This window comes from Engystomops pustulosus, chromosome 11 (genome assembly GCF_040894005.1).
Source record: "Engystomops pustulosus chromosome 11, aEngPut4.maternal, whole genome shotgun sequence".
NCBI classification, from domain to species: domain Eukaryota; kingdom Metazoa; phylum Chordata; class Amphibia; order Anura; family Leptodactylidae; genus Engystomops; species Engystomops pustulosus.
Genome location: NC_092421.1, coordinates 38905674 through 38929436, shown reverse-complemented (window position 1 = coordinate 38929436; position 23763 = coordinate 38905674). Strand labels below are relative to the sequence as shown.

The 23763-nt window shown below is 40.1% G+C and overlaps 1 protein-coding gene across 2 annotated transcripts in view; it reads left to right on the top strand.

The window, feature by feature from the left end:
* Positions 1–23763, top strand: part of GRID1 (glutamate ionotropic receptor delta type subunit 1) — a 1020611-nt gene that overhangs the window by 87974 nt on the left and 908874 nt on the right. Inside the window, exons 1-3 of one of the 2 annotated variants that reach the window (XM_072131336.1) lie at positions 14256–14363; positions 15056–15266; positions 22664–22751. The gene's annotated coding sequence lies outside the window, so the exon portion shown is untranslated. Of the gene's footprint in view, positions 1–14255; positions 14364–15055; positions 15267–22663; positions 22752–23763 lie in introns of those variants that run through there. The other variant, XM_072131335.1, reaches the window with a different exon arrangement.

Genomic DNA, 23763 nt, shown 5'->3' with positions numbered 1-23763 from the left:
TGAACCACTCAGCCGTCATCTTATATACCAGGTCCAGGGTGAATGGGACTGCAGAGAAGTCTGGTGCCTGTTGGTTGCTGGATAACAGATGGGAGGACGACACAGGACGGGTTAGTAGAAGAGTTAAAACTTCATGCAGTTAATGAGTGTTATAGGCTTGCCTAAAGAAATGGGTTTTAAGAGCACGTTTGAAACTTTGGAGGTTAGGTATTAGTCTGATAGTCCGGGGCAGAGCATTCCATAGAATTGGTGCAGCTCTAGAGAAGTCTTGGAGACGCGAGTGGGAGGTCCGCACTAGGGTAGAGGTTAATCTAAGATCACTGGCGGATCTAAGAGCACGGGTTGGGCGATAGACTGAGATAAGAGAGGAGAGGTAGGGGGGTGCAGCATTATACAGAGCTTTATGGATGAGGGTTATTATTTTAAACTGTATTCGAAAGGAGTCTGGCAGCCAGTGCTGCGACTGGCATGAACTGTAGGCATACATGGTCCCCTTATCAAACGAGCTGTGTCAGGCAGAATTTTGGGTTGTTTTCATGGCTTCCACAACAAACTTGTTAACTTTGTCGCCACCCTGCTGTGTAATCCACAAAATATACTGGCAAACTTTTATCATTAACCAATATTATTTCAGCGCTTCTTGCGCATCTGTTTACATTCCCCTCACCCGCCATATCCTAAACTTATAAGAACGCTACTACACTTGATCTTATACAAAAGGTTCTTAGAAGTGCTGTTTGGGGAGTAGCCAAGAGACAGGGGCTTGGATTGGCGAAAGCTCGCCTGGCAGCGGAGCGCCAGTTCCATCTCAAGATCCAACTAACATAGTTTTAACTGCAGCACCTTTAATCTACTACTAGATCACTGCCTCCATACATGGTCCCCTTATCAAACGAGCTGTGTCAGGCAGAAATTTGGGTTGTTTTCATGTAATCCACAAAATATACTGGCAAACTTTTATCATGTACCGGTATTATTTGAGCGCTTCTTGCTCACCTCCTTTGGTTCCTCTCTGCCACCCATTGGTTTGAAGCCTGAGTCCATTTAGGGTATGTCGCCATGCCACTCTCTAGCCTGCCGCTGCTGCCGCTGCCTCTGCATGCCGTCCCCTATAGTGTCAGGGTCAATTATTGGATGTTTTAGATGTTATCTAGCTTCATTCTGTCACTCTGTCATGGCCATGCTGTTGCCCATAATTTTGGCATAATGGTGCATTTAAGCAGCCTCAGAGGCATCCATGCATGCTGCCCCTGCTGTTTCCTGTCCATTTCCGTGGTGTTTCCATCCTTTTCTGAGGTTCCCAGGTGTTTGGCCAAGCTTCCCTGTGCAGATCCTTGGTCCCCTTGAAATATGCTCGAGTCTCCCATTGACCTCAATGGGGCTCGTTATTCGAGACGAGCACTCGAGCATCGGGAAAAGTTTGTCTCGAATAACGAGTACCCGAGCATTTTAGTGCTCGCTCATCTCTAGAAACTATCAACCTTGGGTTCACATGAGTCCAATGCTCTGTGGACACTTCCTCAAAGCTTCCCTATTCCTGATGAATGTGATGCCTCTGAAGTGTAGTAGTTGCATCAATAACTAGCTGCTAATAAAATTTGAGCATATTTTTACAAATATTTTCATATCGACAATTTCTGGTTCTATCTATTTGTAGTTTTCCATCATTTACAATTAATATGGGTAATGATGTTTTTATTTACCCCAATAGTATATCCTAAAAAATACTTCGCAAGAGTTGTAGGTAGGTTTGAAAAAATGTTGCTTTTAAAAATTGAAGTTCTTTTTATTTTTTATTTTTTAAAAATATTTAACAGTAGAAATTATTTACAATACATAAACTGAAAAAGCAGATCTATGAAGGAAAAGGGAATGCTAGCAAAGAGGATAGGCCAATCCCAAACGACACACTACCTGTGAATTACCTCCCTGAAGCTTATCTAAATTCATCATTGCACTACCCCTGAACCTAAATAGGAGACTGACACCTACAGATGTTTCACCTGAGCTAACAGAGGTCCGGCCGGCCGACAAACAAACAGGCTTTATTGCCATATAGAGGTGAAGGTTCAGGTTGCTAATTTTCCTCTTTAAAACACAATAACAATATCTGCGCAGTATACAATAGTGCATAGATATGCCCTAGTTTTGTGACCCAACTGCGATCCAAGTGGCAAACTTTAAACAACAACACCCCTGCTGACGTATAGGCAAGGGAGTGCTTGCGAATAAGGCCCTCTACCTGTAGGACCCCGCTAGGGGAGTCTGATCAACTTACCTTTAGGGTAATGCAGTGAATTAAGGTAATTGGCAGCTGTAGATACTGCCTCTACAGGCAAGGGTTACGTTTTCTAAATTTATTGTACAGTTATATTCCTTCATGTGAACTGAAGTGTGATTGAAGAGTGAGCCACCACCTGACTAGGGTTTAACAAAACCCCTGGACAGGAAGAGGCAAGCTCTCTTAGGCCCCAGGCCCTTCTACTTAGCAGATAGTCTGTTTTAGCTCTTAGCTCTTTACCACCAGCTCTCACTAGAGAGCACAGATCTGTCAGTGACCAGAGAGACAGTGTGTAGCATACCTTCAGTGCTACACATAGAACTACACGGGACAAAGCTGCAGCTTCCATATCTGGACACAGCTACATCCCAGCCTGCATCTACTTCCAGGCTGGTGAACCAACTCCTGAGGATCACTCTCCATGACCACTCAAGTAATCCGGAATCATCCTGTAATCTGGAATCTGTAACAAGATCGTTTGGCCTGTTGCCTGCAGTTGTTCTAATAAAGAACTGTGAGTTATTGTGCACAACTTTGTCTCCGTCAGTTCCCTGGATACTACCACAGGCTCCCCATCCATTACCCAGGGACATATACTACGGACAATAAGGGGGTGCCCCAGTGAGAACCATAAAGCCCAGATTTGTGCAGTGTACGACCGATTGTTGTACTATGGCCGAAAAATCCCACCTCAGCCGTAGATAACTGCAGTTCATCCAGAAGGATCATGGGCTTCTTGGATGCATCTCTGATCAGTCTTCTGATGAAAGTTTAGAGGGGCGGCCAGGTCTTGGTAGATTTGCAGTTGTCTGATACTCCCATTTCAATATGATGCTTGCACAGGGTTCATTTCCTTGGGATGTTTAAAGTTTCTGAAATCTCTTTGTATCCAAATCCGGCTTTAAACTTCTCCACAACAGTATCATGGACCAGCATAGTGTATTTCTTGATATTCATGATGCTCTCTTTGCGCTTTAAACAGAACTCTGAGACTATCAGACAGGTGTATTTATACGGAGACTTGATTACACACATGTGGATTATATTTATCATCATGAGTCATTCCTTCCAAGCTTATATTGAGAAGAGAAAGTTCTGGTGATGGTTTAACCCCTACGGGACTTGGCCTCTTTTGGCCTAAAGGACGCGGGCCCATTTTTCATATCCGCCCTGTGTCATTATAGCTTTGGAACAATATAAGATATCCAGGGGATTTTGAGATTGTTTTCTTGTGACACATTGTACTTCAAATTAGTTTAAACATTTGGATGATATCTTTTGTGTTTAGTTATGAAAAAAAACTAAATTTGGCAAAAATTTTGAAAAATTCTTTATTTTCAAAGTTCTAAATTCTCTACTTTAGATGCAGATAGTCATTGCATCCAAATAAATTCATAACTTACATTTCCCAAATGTCTGCTTTATGTTGGCATGGTTTTTTAAGATTCCGCATATTTTTTACTAGAATGTTATGAGGCTCAGAATTTGGGTGCCATCTTTCAAATTTTCGGGAAAATCACCACAGAGTTTGATACCCAATTTCTCCTGAGTACACTGATACCCTATGTGTGGTGGTAAACAGCTGTATGGGCGCACGGCTGGGCACAGAAGGGAAGGAGGCGCCATGTAGATCAGATTTGCTATGTCAGATTGTACAGGCAATAATTTCAGTTTTTTTATTGTGGAGCCATAGGGGCTTATTTTTTTGCCATATGAGATGCACTTTTCTAGTACATCATTTTGGGGCATCTATAGCCAATTTTAAGGAACATTTTTTTTTTTTTTGCCGTTTACCATACTGTAAATATAGTATATTATTTTTATTATATGGGTCTCCATGATTATGAAAAGACCTCATTCATATAGTTTAATTTTTTTCCCCATTTTTACTGAATAAAAAGTAATTTGGCGAAAATGTTAATTTTTAGCATCACCGACTTTCCTATGCATATCTTTTTTATTTTTTGGCTTACAAATCTGGTTTAGGGCTTATTTTTTGTGAGAAGGATTTTTCTTTTTAGTGGTCTTATTTTAGAGTTCATAGCTTTTTAAAATCACTTTTTAAAGCATTTTTTTAAAGGGTATTAAATAAAAATCATCTTTTTTAGGAGAGTTTTTTGAGATTGTTATTTACAGGGTTCACTTTGTGGGTCCAATAATGATTCTATTTTATTATGCAGATTGTCACGGACATAGGGGCGTATTTTTTGCGAGAAGAGTTATTTTTAGTGGTCTCAATTGAGAGTACGTAACATTAATCACTTTTTAGAGCATTTTTAAAAAGGTATTAATTTAAAAATTATCTTGCAACAATTATAATGCAGCAATACCAAGTATGTTTTTGTTTTTTATACTTTATTAAGTGTTTTTATGAGAAATTGACATTTTAGGGGATTATATTTTTTATGTATTTATTTTTTATTTATTCTAATGTGTTAACTTTCGTGTTTTTAACTTTTTTTTACTTGAACTTGAACCAGCGATGCTCTGATACCATCGACAGTTGATAGGGCAGAAACCTGAATAGGGGGATCCCTATCCCTGCTTGACTCCGGCTCTGATTGCGGTAGTTAGCGCAAGCTGTCATCTGTAATAGACAGCTGACAGCCGCTGCTTCTGGTTCCAGTCCGTTCGTGAGCCGGTGCTCATAACATCAGGTCTGTCTGGGGTAACGAGGAGAGACAAATGGTTCTACTTCTCCAAGATGTTTGGAACAACCTTCTTGCCAAGTTCCTTCAAAAACTGTCTGCAAGTGAAGATTGGATTCTGTGCTGCAGGCAAATGGTGCAGATACTCTAGAATGATTCAATTTACATATTTACACTATTAACCCCTAGGCGCACCACAACGTTATACTACGTCCCTACGGCTACATGCTGAGTGCACCGGGACGTAGTATGATGCCCTGCTTCTGGCACCGGCTCATGAACGGAGCCGGCACCAGAAGCAGCGGCTGTCAGCTGTCTATCACTGCTGACAGCCTGTGCTAACGACTCCGATTGCGGGTGTTAACCCCTTAAGGGTGTTTGCGCTATGGATGGGATCCCCTGCGCTGCTTACCGGGGGATCCTATCCACTTCTGGGCAGCTCCGAGGACTGGCATGTGCCCCGGAGCTGCCCGGTCTCCCTGGCAGTCAAACCCCTTCTGGGTCTGACTGCAAACTGTCTGATCATGCGCAAGTATGCCAGACAGATTACACTGCTCTACAGTAAAATAGTATTGTAGAGCAGTGTATTGAACTTGAACCAGTGATCAGAGCATCGTTGGTCAAGTATGTATAAGTAAAAAAAAAGTGAAAAACACTGAACACTAGACATTTGAATAAATAAAAAATAAATACATTAAAATATAAAATGTCACTTGCCCATAAAAACACTTAATAAAGTATAAAAAACACAAAAAACCCGCATATTTGGTATTGCCGCGGCCGTAACAATCTGTATAATAAAACAGAATCGTTAGGACCCGCACGGTAATCGCCAGAGAAATAAAAAACGCAAAAACGTTCCGAAAAAAGATCATTTTTAATTAATACCCTATAAAAACTGCTCTAAAAAGTGATTTAAAAATGTTTTGCACTCTAAAATAAGCCCACTCAAAAGAACAACTCTTCTTGCAAAAAATAAGCCCTTAACCAGATTTGTCAGCCGAAAAATAAAAAAGTTATGCATATGATAAGATGGTAATGCAAAAATGAACAAGATTTTCTCCAAATTACTTTTTGTTCAGTACAATTGAATAAAATACACAAACCCCCCACATATTTGGTATCCCTGCGTCCGTAACAATCTGCATAATAAAATGAAATCATTATTAGAACCGCAAAGTGAACCCTGTAAAAAAAAAACCAAAAAAACAAAAAAGCTCCAAAAAAGATAATTTTCAATTAATACCCTATAAAAAATGCTCTAAAAAGTGATCTAAGAAATGTTATGCACTCTAAAATAAGACCACTAAAAAGAACAATCCTTCTCGCAAAAAATAAGCTCTTAAACAGATTTGTGAGGCAAATATTAAAAAAGTTATGCATATGAAAGACAGTGATGCTAAAATTAACAACATTTTTGCCAAATTACTTTTTATTCAGTAAAAATGGGAAAAAATAAAAAAAATCTATATAAATGAGGTCTTTTCGTAATTGTGGCGAACCATAGAATAAAAATAATATACTATTTTTATGGTATGGTAAACGGCCAAAAATTTTCCTAAAAACTGCTGATTTTCATTTACTCCACCAACAAAGAGTTAATAAAATCTCACCAATTAACTATAGATGCCCCAAAATTACCTACCAGAAAAGTGCATCTCATGTGGCAAAAGAAATAAGCCCCTATAGGTCCACATTAAAAAAAGAAAAAAAATTATAGCCTGTACAATGTGACATACCAAATCTGATATGGATGGTGCCTCCTTCCCTTCTATGCCCGGCCGTGTGCCCATACAGCAGGTAACCACCACATATGGGGTATCCGTGTACCTGGGAGAAATTGGCTATCAAACGTTGTGGAGCCTTTTTTTTATTTAATCCATTGTAAATGTTTAATTTTCCACCCAAAATGAGTGTATTGTGAAAAAATATTACAATTTGCAAACTGCACCTCCATTTTATTTTAACCCCTGTAAAACACCTAAAGGGTTAACAAACTTCTTAAAAGTGGTTTTTCATACGTTGAGGGGTGTAGTTTCCATAATGGGGTAATTTATGAGTCTCGCTCTTATTTAGTCCTCTCCGTCAATTAGAAGTTGAGCAGGTCCATCTAAATACGGGTTCTGGTGATTTTACAAAAAATGTGAAAAATAATACCTAAATTCTGAGCCTCATAACATTCTAGTAAAATATGTGGAATCTTAAAAAACCATGCCAACATAAAGCAGACATTCATTACCCCCTGAGGAAGCGACGGCGAAACGTGCGTCGGGGTTGTCTGGTACAGCGCCACATCTCCTGTTCAATATGCAGCCTGGTTGGTATATATAGCTATTTTGCACGATGCACTTTATTTTGTCTTGTTTGGTTTATATGACCTCCTACCAGGTTCCATGTTATTTAGATTAGGTTTACATTATAAACCCCTTGTTTACACTTGTAATATATTATATCGATTGACTTGTGTGTTACATTGAAACCTTATGTTTACACCTGTAATGAATTGACTGACTGTGGTTTACAATGTGATTGTACAGGAATGGCGGTGTACCTTTAGTCCACCAGGGATTGATTTTATGGGTTGTTTTTATTGCAGTGATCATATGTGTATTATTATTTTGTTCAATAAAAATTTTGTGTTTTCCATATTATGGTATTTATACATTTATTTTGTGTACTTTGTTGTATAAGGCCTGTATATAGGTACATATAGTTGGTGTTCATAGCAGTCCTTGCGTTCCACACATTTTCTGGATAATTGGTATTGATTTGGGAAATGTATGTTATGAATTTATTTGGGTTCTAGGACTATCTGCTTCAAAAGCAGAGAACGTTGAAAATGAAGAATTTTTTCCAAATTTTGTGTTTTTTTCATAACTAAACGCAAAAGATTTCATCCAAATTTTTAAACTAATTTGAAGTACAATGTGTCACGAGAAAACAATCTCAAAATCCCCTGGATATCTTATAGCGTCTTTGAGGCCAAAAGAGGCTGAGTCCCGTAGGGGTTAACACTTTTCTATTCTTGAAAATATTCTTCACATTTTCAGCATCTCTTTCACAGTACTGTAATTATTATACTTTAAATGATGTTAGGAAACTAATCCTTCAAGTACTAGATCCCGGGGTTTGTTTTAGTCCTGGATTTTTAACTCATTCTTTATACCACTAGAGGCCAGCACAATGCTACATATAAACGCCACCACACTTCCTAAGGAATAATGGAAAATATCGGGCTTTAGAGTGACCATCCTTACTGATACAGAGAGACCTCTTTTTAACTTCACAGCTCATGTTTCCAGATATCCTAACATGCCAAAATATATGAGCTTATGACATTCAAAACTAAGATGAATTTACAATTCTCATTTTTAGGAGTAATACTAAAATGCTTATCTTCTTTGATGTTCCCAATGCTTCGTGTCAAAATTCATTCATAGCAACAGCAAATTAATTAAAGAACATTTTATTTTATCTTTGTAGGAATATAAAATCTGCTTGGGACTGCTTCAACTACATTCAGTTGTTTTTTTGTCTAGTTCACAGTATAATGTAAATCGTCAATGCCCAAGAGGTGACCCACATGTGCCCTCTGTGTAGTACAGGTGGGAATTTATGAAGAGCCGGTGCAACCCGCTACGCCTCACATCTCATATATACTAAAAGGCTTCAGCCTCTGTGCGGTGAGGGTGTAGAATTTCAGTGGTGGCGAACCTGTGGCACGGGTGCCAGGCTGTTGTACAATGGCAGAATTCACCAGACAGGGATCGACCTGCAGTTTCAGGACTTGCCATGCTTAGAATTATTTTAATGTGGAGCATCGTGGTATACCTGAGACTGCAGGAAGAGAGAGGGGTTGTGGACAGGGTCAGGTTATCATTGGAGCTCCTTCTGTGCGACCCCTTGAATCTTCCTACTCAGGGGACTGTCATGGGAAGCTTTAGTGACAACCCAAATTTCCTCTCCTTCTGACAAAGATATTGGTGTCCTTAGGGCCATTGAAAACTGTGGTACAGCACGGAGCAAGAAGATTGCAATAAGTTACTGCTTGAATTGCTGTTTTGGTGCTTTGCAAAAAATATGTAGGTTTTGGGTTGCAGTTTGGGCACTCGCCCTCTAAAAGGTTCACCATCACTGCCCTATAATCTGCTTAAGACTGTGGTGTAGTATATACCTTTAGTGCCATTTCATGGCAGCCTAGCCATGGCAGTATATAGCCATCCAGCACATGCCCCCCCATATAAAGCCAGCCAGCACATGCCCCCCAGTATAAAGCCAGCGAGCACATGCCCCCTGTATATAGCCAGTCAGCACATGCCACCCCCCAGTATTTAGCCAGTCAGCAAATGCCCCCTAGTATTTAGCCAGCCTACACATGCCCCTGGCATATAGCCAGCCCCTGCTCCCTAGCATATAGCCAGCTCCTGCTCCCTAGAATATATAGCCAGCTCCTGCTCCCTAGAATATATAGCCAGCCCCTGCTCACTAGCATATAGCCGGCCCCTGCCCCCTGGCACGTAGCCGGCCCCTTCCCCCCTGGCACGTAGCCGACCCCTAGTATATAACCAGCATCCCCCTGCCCCGAGTTTGCCCAGCCTGGAAAATAATAAAAGCTTGCCTTTCCAACAACACCCGCAGGGGGTGCTTCGGCACTGGGTCCCCATGCACTGTTGTTGTATATACCATGACATCAGCTGCTTGCTGACATCGTAGTTTGTGCCGATGACAGCAAGCTGCTGACGTCATGGTGTGTAAATCACAGCGCACAGGGACCCAAAGACCGAGCCAGAGCTGGAGAGAAGAGAGGTTTTTTTTTTCATAGGCTTGAGTTATGGGTTTTCAGCACATTTTTTGTACGAAAAAAACTCCTGCTTATACTTGAGTATATACGGTAAATGTCCCTGGTGTATCATGATGGATTTTGATGGCAGATTTCATGTCTTTCAACATAAAAATGTTGATTCCAAAAAATCTACCAGAATATTATCATTTGCAAATAGCCTTCATCTGAAGAGGACTGATGGAAAATGCCAAGAACTTTTTGGCAGTGCCTGAAAGATGAATGAAGCAGAATTGCTGACCTACCTTAAAGGAGGCATTATAAATTTGTGGCCAACAAAAAAGGGTGAGTGGGGTCTACATTAAATGGTGCATAAGTGGGGGGCTTAAGAAAGAGGGGCACTCAAGTGGAATCTACAATGGAGGGGCATTTTATGTAACTGGGCTACAGGAAGGAGAAGCATCATTAGTTGTTGGGCTACATTGGGGAAAACTTTGTTTCTATGAAGTTTAGAGTAAATGCAAAATGAAACGCTGTGCTCTCAATTCCATCTTCCTCCCTTGACAGTGATTGTACAGATGATCACCCTCAGTTTGTGAAGAGAAAAATTACTTGTAAAGAATACTTGTAAGATTTGTTCATGTTTCCCAGGGATTGCGATCCATGCATGCAATTTTTCAAATTAATGACAAGACGTGGATGGAGTATATGTGTTTTGAACAAAAACATCTTGTGAAAAAAAAGCGCTGTGGTACGACAGCTCAAAGAAAAGAGAGATTAAATCTCTGGCTGAGCTTTTTATAGGGTTTGATTGATGAGGAAACTATGTGCTCGTATTCATTGTTTATTAAATGCCGCTTGGCCGCCAGCATAAACAAATACTTTCAGAATACAAAATGAAATCTGTACTTTCACTATTGGAAGCCGGTCAGGTTTTAGCTCCTGGTGGAAAGGCAGATAGTGGTGGCTGGCAGATGGCCCTTACCTGCAGTGATCAGCTGCTATGGATGGTTCTGGTGACCTTTATATTGTTTACATTAAGCTGTGCACCAGAAAACCATGTATTTATTAGTGGCAACACCCTATACCCCAACTACTTCAAGTGCTGTAGCTTAAAGTAGACATTAAAACATGCTACACCTTCAAGCAGTCTCATAGGTTACATTCACAAAATGTGATCAAATCAGTTGATTGCTATATTTCTAATTTCGGGTTGTATCACAAAGGAAACCTGGCAGGAAGATTCTAACTTTTCAATGGAGCTACTGCGCATGCTCCTGTGCTGGGTTGAGTGAAGCGCAAGCATGTGCAGAGTGCATGTGCGCCTATTTGCTTGACCCGGGATGGCAGCATGTGCAGTAGCTAGAAAGCAGGCGGCGCGGCTGGTCCATGTGTGCAGCCACAAGCATGAAGACGAAATACTAGGAGGTGGGACTGCAAAGGCCACTGGGGAATGGAGTAGCCTTTGTCGGCCAGACAAATAAACTTTCACAATTATGCTAATGAGCCAGGAAGTCTTCATACACTAGCTTACACATTTAAGACAATTCATCCTTCTTACTGTGTGCTGAAACTTCTGCTGCTGTGAACATATAGGATCCCGAGGCAGGGAGAGCAGAGGGGAAGACAGGCTAACAGACCTTTAAACTACAGCAAAGAAGGTCTCAGATTTATGCTTTCCAGAGACCTTCTGTCTCATTAGCGTAATTTTAAAAGCTGATTTTAGAAGTAAGTTGACACCAGCTGCGTATGTAAAGGTCTCCATCCGTGGTCCATTTTTATACTTCCCTGCACGACCACCCAATGTATAATAACGATGGGTGGTTATGAAGAGGTCTAACAAAATTATAATATTCTGATTACAATACATGTCACCACCGCAATGGCAGCCATCGAAAAAAAAGAGAACACGAAAAAGTCTTTTTGCTTTATAGCATTTTGTAGGCAATCTACACAGTTTCAGACTGGTTCAACTGCCTGCATATTCCTGAATGGATAATCCAAAGGATGGGCAAAACATCTCTGAATTAACAATCTACTTCTACCAAGCTAGTACTAAAGTATTTACCTAAAATGACTTTACTTAAAACTGACCGTTGGGACCTGAATGGTTTGTGTGCATTCATAACCATCCCTTCAATTTTATCTGATTGCTCTTTTGCATCCTAAATGGGAGGAATTGTTGGTGGCACCTGGGTGGCAGCAATGCTATTTGGTCTGTGGGATGGTGGAATTTAGTGGAAAACCATCTTTTTTGACTTTTGCACTATTTTTCTGAAGGTATGTTTTTATGATCATTAGGGTTCCAGCTGTCAATTTCTTACCAATAATACACTTTCCAACTGTTCTGCTTTGTTTTTTGAAATTGTTATGCAAAATAGTGTTCTGCTCTTTTGATTCAATTACTTTACTCAATTTATTTTTTTCTGCAAATATGGGAATATTTACTCCACAAACCATCTGCAAGCTAATTTAGAAATATATTAAAAATAATTGGTAGGTTACTGCCCCCTGTGACCAGTAACTGTGTGCCAGTATGAACATGTTTTCTATCCTTTAACCAGTTATTTTCCCATTCGTGGACATTTTTAGCTGCCAAGCGTTCCCATTCTGTGTCATAATATTCTAGACAAAACCTTATAACTTATTAAAATTAGGGCAAAAAATATGACATACCCAAAGGAAGCACTTATTTGTGTTGATAAATGAGGGGGTTATTTTATTAATTTAATCCCATTCCCAGTGCTTATGCTCTGGATCACATGTGGTTTCTGTCTCGGATAGCCATTAACACATATCTGGATAATGTAATTTCTGATATTTCAAAACACAATAATGCAAGCATGGCATAGCAGAGTAATATATAAATGTCATGGGTGCTCCTGCGACCCACATGTCGGGTGCAACCGTTCCCCTCTCCATGGCTGCAGCCGCTTCCTCCCCACACTAATGCTCCCATCCTGGCTTCCCAGTGAGCGTGTCCCCGCTCCCTAGGGCACGTGCACTCTGGCACTCGCAAAATTAAAGGGCCTGATTGGCTCTGGCCACTTCCTGAGATCTTTTAACAACCTGGCCCTTTTTAGTTTTTTCACTTCCATTTTTCACCCAACCCTTTCACAAATCTATAACTTTTTTAGTTTTCCACATAAAGAGCTGTTTCATGGCTTATTTTTTTCATAACAAACTGCACTTCAGAGTGACAGTATTGAATATTCCATGCAATGTACTTGGAAGCGGGAAAACAATTCCAAATGCAGTGAAATTGGTGAAAAAATGCATTTAGGCATTTTCTTCTGGGCTTGGATTTTACAGCTTTTACTGTGCGGCACAAATGACATGTCTACTTTATTCTTTGGGTCGCTGCAATCATGGGGATACCAAATTTGTATAGGTATCAAGGTATAGTGTACAGAGCTGTGGTGTCATTTTTTGCGACTTTTGATGGTGTTTTCAATGCTATAATTTTTAGGATTGTTCGACCTTTCGATAATTTATTATTGATTTCTTTAAAATTTTTAAAAATGGCAAAAAAAGTGCCATTTTTGACTTTGGGCTCTATTTTCCGCTGTGAAAAACCGTTATTATATTTTGATATATCAGGCATCTTCAGATGCGGCGATACCGAATGTGTTTATGATTTTTACTGTTTATTAATATTTATATCAATTCTAGGGAAAGGGGGGAAATTTGAATTTTTATTTTTTTATTATAATTTTTTTTTAAACTTTTTTTTTTTTACTTTTACTATTTTTCAGTACCTTGGGTACTTTAACCCTAGGTTGTCTGATCGATCCTATCATATACTGCCATACTACAGTATGGCAGTATATGGAGATTTTCCTCCTCATTCATTACAATGTGCTAATACGAGACAGACTCAGGTCTTTGTTAGACCAGAGACTGTCATGGCAACGGACCGACGCTCCCCGAGACATCATGGGGAGCGACGTTCAGTAGCAAGATGGTGGTGTCCATGTGCCGCCATCTTTTTGAAACTGCTGGCAGCATTACTGGCGGCGATCGGTGGGTAAGCACCCACTAGCACTAATCGCGGGCGTTACCGGTAAGCCTTTGCTGCAATATGCAGCAAATACTTACCGGCTATGGACTATATGCCCTTGAGAAAGCTGTTATCTGTGACCTGTTGCTGTGTATTGACCTCCCATTGTGACCCCCGGACCTCGCCTCCGCTGCCAGCCCTGACCTCCTGCTCCTTATCTGACCCCAAACCTTTGCTGCCTGTCTTGACCTCCTGCCTGTTCCTGACCATGAGATTGCCTGCCGACTTTGTACCTCTAACCTTGGTTGCCACCGCGGACAAGTTGCACCTGTGGAACTACCTGGTGGTACCAAGCCGCAACAAGTCCAACCCACTTTGAGGCAGGCTCTAGTGAAAACCGGGTGCCACTTAGATATGCCTTCCATTGATTTTTAACTAATTATTTCACTTGGGTTGGGTTAACTCAATCAATATCCTTGATTAATAATTCTTTTTTAATAATTCCTTTATTTATATAGCACACAAAGATTACGCAGTGCTGCACAGAGATTGCCAAATCGGTCCCCAAAGGGGCTCACAATTTAATCAATCTAGCAGTATGTTTTGGAGTATGGGAGGAAACCGGAGGACCAGGTGGTAACCCATGTAAACACGGTGAGCGCATACAAACTTTTTGCAGATGTTGACCCTGGGATTAAAATGAAAATCATAGAAAATGAGTAGAACAAGATGGGACAGTGAAAATGAGCATGATAGAGAATGATAGCATCCCTCCCCCCCCCCCCCAAAAAAAAAAAAAAACAGTGATGGTATTTAATTTTCCATGTCATGTACTGGAAAGCAGAAAAAAATTCCAAAGGCATTGAAAATGGTGAAAAAACACTTTTGCACGGTTTTCTTGTGGGCTTCAATTCTACAGCTTTCACTGTGCGCCCCAAAAGACATGTCTACTTTTATTCTCCTGTACATTTCGCTATCTTTTGGCGCTAATAACGTAGTCATACTTTGGTGTACGGAGGTAGGCTTGGTGTTATTTTTTGCGACTTTTGATGACGTTTCAATGCTACCATTTTTAGGACTGCACAACCATTTGATCACTTTTTATTGAATTTTATGTTTTTCAGAATGGCAAAAAGTTGCAATTTTCAACTTTTGGAGCTATTTTCCGTTACAGGGTTAATCGCAGTGAAAAAACGTTTTTATATTTTGATCAGGCATTTTGATATGCAGTGTTAGCCAATGTGTTTATGATTTTTATTGTTAATTTATATTTATATCAGTTCTAGGGATGGTTTGAATTTTTAGGTTTTTTATTATAATTTCAATTTTTTTTTCATTTACTACAGGATGGCAGTATATGGCAATTTTCATCCTCATACATTACAATGTGCAATTAGCACATTGGGGCACATTTACTTACCTGGTCCTGCGTGATCCCCAATCCGGATTGTCCGCCGGAATGCACATATGCCACGATTCAAGAAGATTGTGCGCCCGATATCCTGCATGTGTCGCTTCCCTGGTCCACCGGAATTCACCATCTTCCTCTCGGTGTATGTAAGTACTTGGTTTGCTGCACAAATTAAGATGTTAAATCCCGCGCTTAGTCAGAATCATACGAATCGTCTGATGGCCACCCCTCCACACTTCTGTCGCATGAAAGCCAGCGCCGATGCACCAAAATCAGATCGACTGCACCAAAAAACCCTTCTAAAAGCGGCGCAAATTGTAAATCGTTGGACTACCCGGCGATAGTGCGGTCCACTGACCCTTAGTGAGCCCCATTGTAATGAATGGGTTAAAACAAGATAACCTCAGGTCTTTGGAAGACCTCAGGGTGTCATAGCAATGGATCGCTGCTCCCCGATGACGTCACGGGGAGCGATGATCTTAGGCAGGATGGAGCAGCTGGCAAAACTGCTGGTGGCGATTGACAAGATAACACCCGTAATCTGTACCAGCACCAATCGTAGGTGTTATCGGTAAGTCTTACCGACAACAGCCTTAAGGCTTACCGACTATGGAGAGGGCCCAGCCTGTGACCCCTCTCCATGCACCAGCACCCGACAGGCGCCATACTATTATGGCGCCAATGGTAAGGGGTTTAGAGTAACATATGTCTGTAATACACCATTTTATAGATGCACCGATACATACTGCTTCATAGACTTTGTCTTGAAGCGGTGTTCAGCAAATAAATGTTATTGTTTGAATAATGAAAAGTTATCCAGTTTTCCATAAATCCGACCATAGTCACATAGGTGCATGGCTCGTTATATCACACAGCTCTGATTACCCTCTGTGATATAATGAGCTGTGCACCTGTGTGACCATGGTTGGATTCTTTCCAGTGGAAATAAACATTGAAGATTTCTATAGAATGACAGCAAGCAGAGATCTAGAAAACTATGTGGAATTGAAGCTATAGTGAAAACATGTATAATTTTTCTTGCAAACAATAAAATTAATTTGAAGAAATAAGATACCCCTTTAAGTGACGAGGGTACATGCTCAGTAAAGCCTCCATTAGTTAAACAAAGCACCATGACCCCATTCTCCTAATCAGCAGAATTAATTATTTATTGAATGTCCATTATACAATGGATTGGATATTGGATTGAATATTTTTGTAGAAATTAAAACCTGATTTTACTTTTGTTATCTGCAAATTGACATATTTCATGGATTTTATGTTATAGGGCATATGAACAATATAATTAGTTTAGATGTCCCAGGTATCACAGTAGCTATATCACTGTGCATTCGGTATTGAACTGTCACAAAGTGGGTCCAGGCACCTTTGTAACATAATTTATTTTGGGTATTTTGAATAATCATAGCTCATACACATAGGCAACAATTCTGACTGTGATGATGAGACCACATTGACCATATAAAGAATCACAATGGGTCATATTCGTATTCAATCCCTAAATATCCAATGTTGTTTTCTTGTAGCTCAGATGCACCAAGATCAGGCAGCAGGATTGAAAATGAGCAGATTATTGTGCCAATGCTTTCTTAGTATGTGTGCAGTGTAATGTATAATGTATAATGTATGTAGCCCAGTAGAGGGTTTGAGTTATCTGTGTAGCCATAACCCTATGACCAGAACCATCCACTTGAGTCTACTAATGGTTAATAACTCAAATGGGATGTTGCCTTTCAAAATAGTATATGATCAGATAATGAAACAATAAGATAAAGCTCAAGCCACTTGTTGTGTATAGGATTTGTCTTCCTCGCATGGGTGTTTCAGCAAACACAACTTAGCACTTGTTTAATAATGTATGTATTCTATACCGTAAATCTTTTTGCTGTGCAAAATACAGCAAAATGGGTCTCAGATTATGTCTGAAAAGCACATTTATGTTTGACTCTCATGCATAAGAAGAGATTCCAGCATTGCTGCTTTTCTGAATACATGAATATTTCAAACATAGTGCCAGAAACCTACAGATTTTAATGAAAATCTATACACTAGCTTTTCTATTTTATTGTGAAGCATCAGCTGGAGAGCAAATAATGCGTATGAGAATGTTGCAAGCTATATAATAATTTCCTGGTCAATGTAGCGTCGGCCGTGAAAATCAATAAACATATTAGTAAAAGTGATGTCACACAACATTTCACAATCTCCAGGAATGTACAATTGTAAAAGAACAGGTTTTCTTACATGTATTACATTTCCAACCAGCTGCCATGCTATTTACGAAAACTTCTTGGTCTCTTGTGGTCTTTGAGTACCAGCAAGGAAACTTACATCGTTCTCTACACCCCAAATGTAACTATTTTCCTCTCTGGTATCTTAGCAATGTCTTATGTGATATATCTCTGTATATCTGCCAGGGGCGTAGCTACAGAGATAGCGGCCATAGCAGCTGCTATGGGGCCCGCCATGTCAGGGGGCCCCAGCATCTGGCCTGAAACACTAAGGAATGGAGGATGTGCACCATTATATACATACTGTATTATACTGCACATTGTACACTATAACATGTATATATAACAGTGCACATCTTCCAAATTATGTGAAAATGTCGAGGGAGAGGGAGGGGACAGCAGAACTTCAGGACTTTAATCTTTAATTCCTGCCATGTACTTCCCTCATGAGGTCACCAGTTACTGGGACAGACCTGTGTTAGTGTATAAATGTATATATCAGTGCATAGATATGTGCACGCAAGTGTTTAAATGTGTAAATATACGAATATGTATATATTTATAATGAAACAAAAATGGGGGAAAACCTACTGTGTATTTTCCATAATAACCTACAGTTAAACTAAAGGGTAACCATCATTCTGAACAAAAAAAACATAATTCTGCTCCAGGTGTCCCAAAGTATTTTGCCTCAAAGTTTCCAGCTCTAATAAGAACTACAATCAGCAAGATGGAGGGGCAGAACCCGCCTCCTGTAAAATAAAAAGCATGCACTGCTGACCAATAAGACCATAGCTTGTGCATCTTAAACACACTTACACAGGCGAGGGTGGAGCTAGTAGCTAAGAGGTGGAATAATATACATAAGTAAAAGTGTGAAGGTTTATTTAATGACAAGAAAGTTTCAGTATTATAACTTTTGCAGCTAGAGAAGAATGAACACCGATACAAGTAATGGGGGGCACAGACTGTACCCACACTAGATTAAATAGATTGCTCCTAAAAATCAATTAATACCACAAAAAAACAAAATATAGCAAGCATAAAATAACACTTTGTAAGATCAATTAAAGCAAATCCATTTAAAAAGACAAAGAACATAAAAAGAAACAGTCCAACAACGATCAAATAACTAAATATACATGATAAATAAATCACAGTAACCTGTATAAAGGTATAGAAGATCTGGTCCTCAGAACAAGTCAAGGTATTTGCTTACAAACAAGTATTGGACATTACCCAGAGGAATAACAGAGGACAGGGGACCCATTCACAGGTCTACATACACACATGACCCTGATGAAGCAAGGCGAAAAGTGTTGTGTGGTGTCCACCATTTGTCTGTATATTCCTGTGTATGTGTCTCCTGTTCTCTATTATTCCTCTGGCTGCAGATGACCCTCCATCTCAGGACAGCATAAACAGCAATGGACAGGAATGTCTGGCTGATGAGCTAAAAGACAGGAGGTTTCACTTTGCGTATCAAGAAAGCGGAGCAGAACTATTAATAGATGTATAATGGTAAATTACCTAGTATCCTGCCCCCTACACTTACACACACATTATAAAATCATGAGGTAATGTGGCCAACCCCTTTAAGGATGCATGGTAAGGGCTCTAAAATGTAACTAAATAAACATAATCACAAACATGTTATGTATCCCTAACATCTATCAATCCCATATGATGTCCCCCATAACAGAACACTTTTTGGAAAATATCATTTTGCCCAGCTGTGTAAACTTCAGTAGAACAAGATATAAAGATCACAATAATGATTCTTAGCATCATTGAAAAAACTTTTTCCAGATACCGTTTTAAAGGAAATTAACCACTTATATAAGGCATATTGGAGCAAAGCTCACCTACTGTTCAGAGTTATTGAAAATGGTGGTACTTTTCTTTCTACAGGAATCTTTTTCCTGGGAAAAGTGTTTTAAAATCAGGCTCTGGCACTCGGAACTCTGGCTGCCGAGCGCCCTACCAGGAACATACTGGAGCACCCAAGACGATTTCATAACTTATTTTTCCAAGCAAAAAGATTGTTACCTGTAGAAAGAAAAGTACCACCGTTATCTGTAGATCTTATATTAAAATATATAATATAAAACATAAACCAAACATTATATACAATATATACAAAATATTTAAAACTACTCACCTGCTGGTCCAGCCCCATTCACACCTAGCAGACTTTTCTTTTATAAATGAGGAAAACAGAACATGTATACCAAAATAATTAAATAACACAAAACACCAACCTCCAACCACTTCATAAACCATTAATTAACCCCTTAAGGACGCAGCCATTTTACAGCTTAAGGCTCAGTCCCATTTTTTAGATTCTGACCTGCGTCTCTTTATATGGTTATAACTTTTGAACACTGAAAAGAGAAAACTCACCATAAAATTTGTTATACAATTTCTCCTGAGTGCAGCGACCCCCCTCACGTGGCCGTTACTTGTGTTATGGGGGCACAGCGAGGCGCAGAAGGGAAGGAGCGCCCTGCAGCTGCCAGGATTTTAGTTTTCTCGTTGCCCCCTTTTGAAGGCTATAAAATTTTCGCTTTTCCGTTATTTGGGCCATGTGACAGCATTTTTTTTGCGGGACGAGATGCTTTTTCCAGTGTTACCATTTTGGGGTTGGTATCACCTATTGTTGAAAATTTTGGAACTTTTTTTGAGGTCATGAGTAGAAAAGCATCAATTCTGTACTGGATATTTTACTTTTTTTTTTTTTTTCGTGTTCACCGTATAGCCTAATAATCATGTTATCTTTATTCTATGGGTCGATACGATTATGGGGATACCAGACATGAATATTTTTTCTTATGTTTTACTAAATTTGCCAAATAAAACCCTAATGTGGGGAAAAATCTATCATTTTTGCATCGCCGTCTTCCAAGTGGCATAACATTGTTACGTTTTTGGCTACAGAGCTGGTTGATGGCTTGTTTTTTGCGGGACATGTTGTTCTTTGCAATAGTATCATTTTGGAGTACATATGTTTTGTTGATCACTTTTTATTGCATTTTTAGTGGGATATAATAGGTAAAAATCATAATTTTTGGCGGGTTTTTAAGGTTTTTTTTTACGGCGTTCATCATATGGGTTCAATAGTTATTTAGTTTTATTCTATGGATTGTTACGGACGCGGTGATACTATATATGTGGGGTTTGTGTTATGATTTAGACTTTTTTGAGCGTTATATGTCTCTTTATATGTTTTGGGGCTTATGGGCATTTTTAGTGATTTATAAAGTAATTTTTTATTAAAAAACACTTTTTTTTACATTTGTTTACATGATCCACCATGGGATATGAACAAGCAATCATCTGATTGCTTGTTCTTGATAATACTCTGCAATACTAATGTATTGCAGGGTATTAGCAGTGCCAGCCTATGCAGATGCATAGGCTGACACTTTGCCTTTAAGATGACGTCACAGACGCCATCTTAAAGGCAATCCCTCCAGGCTTCTCTGGGGTCCCGATCGGACCCCAGAGGTGCCAAAACAGCGATCGCCCCCCCCCCCCCCGAAAACGGTGCGGGGGGGCTGATCGTGGGGTAAAGACCCCCAGAAGGCATGTTAAATGCCGCGGTCGCGTTGACCGCGGCATTTAACGGGTTAAACACCCGTGATCGGAGCCCACTACGACCGCAGGTGTTAGCCGGGGATGTCAGCGGTAAATTACCGCTGAAATCCCGCGGCTAACGATGCCGGTTTGGCTGCTGTGCAGCGCTGAACCGGCATCGTCTCTGCGCAGTAGCTGTACTGCGCTGAGCGCTATTCGCGGGACTCAGCGCAGTACAGCTACGGCGCAGAGCGCTAAGGGGTTAAAAATAAATCACACCCACAAATTTAACATAAACACACTGAACATTGCTCTGGTAGATGCTTTGTAGCAGTGCAGGAAGCAGGGACATACGCAGGGTTAGTCCAAAATCAAGTGTTTTATTCACACTTCCTTAACAAAACACAAATTCAGCCTTGGTTAGGCATATACAAAATAAACCCTGCCCGGCTGGGCACTGCCTAATAAACCAATAACACCTAACAATACATGTACCAGGCTGCCAGGCACACCCTCTTGGCCTGCAGTATAACAGGAGGCACTCAGTTACCTTTGCTGTGTGAACACGGTTCAGCCTTCAGCTCTCTAGGTAGTGCCTCTCCTTTTGCTTCGGGCCTGCAGTTAAAATCGGGCTCTAACGATTCCTGTGACCTGTTGACTATACAGAAACCCAGGACCGAAGCCCGGGTGGAGTAGGAGTCCCACTACCAGCCTATCCCTACTCCATAATAAGCAGGCCCAGTACGGACATTACAAAGGTGTCTATGCTAGCTAGGCCAACATAGACCAAACAGACTCTACCTGCTTACCACATGTCTGCATTAACCCTTGGGTTACTGCAGACAAATCAAGGGCTTTCACCACACACCCTTCATCTGCCTGTAGGACAGATAGAGGTTCTCCCACACGACACCTCTCACTCTCTCACAACAGTAAGTGAGTTTAGCTCTGATATGCCTTATATAATTGCTTGATTTTGTGTAATTGTTTTTGGATGCAGCCTACAATATGGCAGTATTTTCCACATCATCCATTACAATGTGCAAATCACACATTGTAATTGATGGGCTAAAACAAAACAAAACATAGCAACAGATCACAGCTCCCCGATACAGGGGATGACGATCAAAACAAAGATGGCAGCACTCACGAGGCTTTGTCAGTGGAACATGCTTAATGCCCACGATGTAAGCGCTGGGTGTTTGCTGCAATATGCAGCAAACCTCATGTCTGTATGAAGTGGGCCACTCCCTTAACCCTCTTCATATTTCTTTAGCGCTCCGTGACCTACATATACGTCATGGAGGGCGAAGAGATTAATGGTTTGTTTGGTCAGTCATTGTTATATTTAATTTTTGTAATAAAGATTGCCATTGTTATATTACGTTGGTCATTCTCTTGACACACTTCTTTTTTCTTTGTCTAGTGCTCATTACGTTTAGGTGTATTAGGCCACTGTATCTATTGCTGTGCAGATGCCAAATTTTGTGATGGTGGCAGAATATGGTGACAAAACTAACTAATAAAGCAATAGAAATTTGGTATCTCTGACTGTACTCACCCAGAGTATAAATGGAATGTGTCATTCGGACCACACGGTGAACTGTTTAAGAAAATGTGTTTGTCATCTGTTTTTGGAATTTTTTCCTGGCTTCCCAGTACACTGCATGGAATATTCATTACAGGCACTAGAAAGTAAATTTTTTCTTTTGCAGGTAACAAGCCCTCATGCGGCTCTGTAAACAGAAAAATAGAAAAATACTGGCTTTTGGAAGACGTATGAGAAAAACCAGTATGAGAAAGGTAATAGGTGCCAATGTCACTTTCAATGAAACCTTCATTACATTATTAATCTCTGTTGCACATGTGAATGAAAATCTCACCAATTGAGCTGAAAGTATGAGTATTTCCGTGTGAAGATTTGGATGCACATGTTAAAATCCTTTTGCTAAAATTATCATTTCCAGCGATAGAAATAATTCATTTATTTAAAATATTGAGGTTCCTGTCAAAGAATATAGAAAAGTAGGGAGCAGATCTGCACTTGATGTACCATTATCTTTCCATTAATCTCTCAAGTAGGAAACTCAAAGGTGTCACACTGTAACTGGCTGTATAATTTTTCTTCTACTTGTGAGTGTGAAGCGGCTGCAGCTGCCTCAGCATTGTTACTAGGATACTTGGATTCTTCTTCCAGCTTTCTGCTGATGAAAATGTGTTTAGCAATTCAGTAGTTTGATCAGCATGATTTTTATCTGGATGTAAAACTACTTACCAGAAGTTGATCTCGTAAGTGACAGTTTAAGCGCTACAGATGTACATGAATTGCTTAACTGAAAATACTTACGAAATATCAGAGCTGTCAAGGCAGATAAAATGTGTTTCTATAATAACGGGGGTTTGTGCTATGCTGCTTCACACCCTCGCTATTAGATATTTGGCACAGTTGTTCTCTAACCAACAGCCTTTAGAAAAGCAAAGTAATGATCCATTTTCCCAGAAGCTAAATGCCTCAGTCACTTAAAACTGAAGACTTGTCCAAAAGTTTTATAGACGTGGTCACACTTCCTGATGATCAATAAATTAAGAACATTGATAAGTGGCACCTGACTGCTAGTTTCTCTCTTTACCCATTTGAAAGATTTTAAAGTATACTTCAATTTTCACACAAAGCTTTTGCATTTGGCCTAGTTCTGTTAACTAATGACATGGTAGAGCTGTTCTTGTTTGCTATTGATCTAGGGCCCCATGCGCACCAATGTATATGGCGGCCGTAGGCAAGACAGCTTGCGTATGGCCGCCATAGAAGTGCATT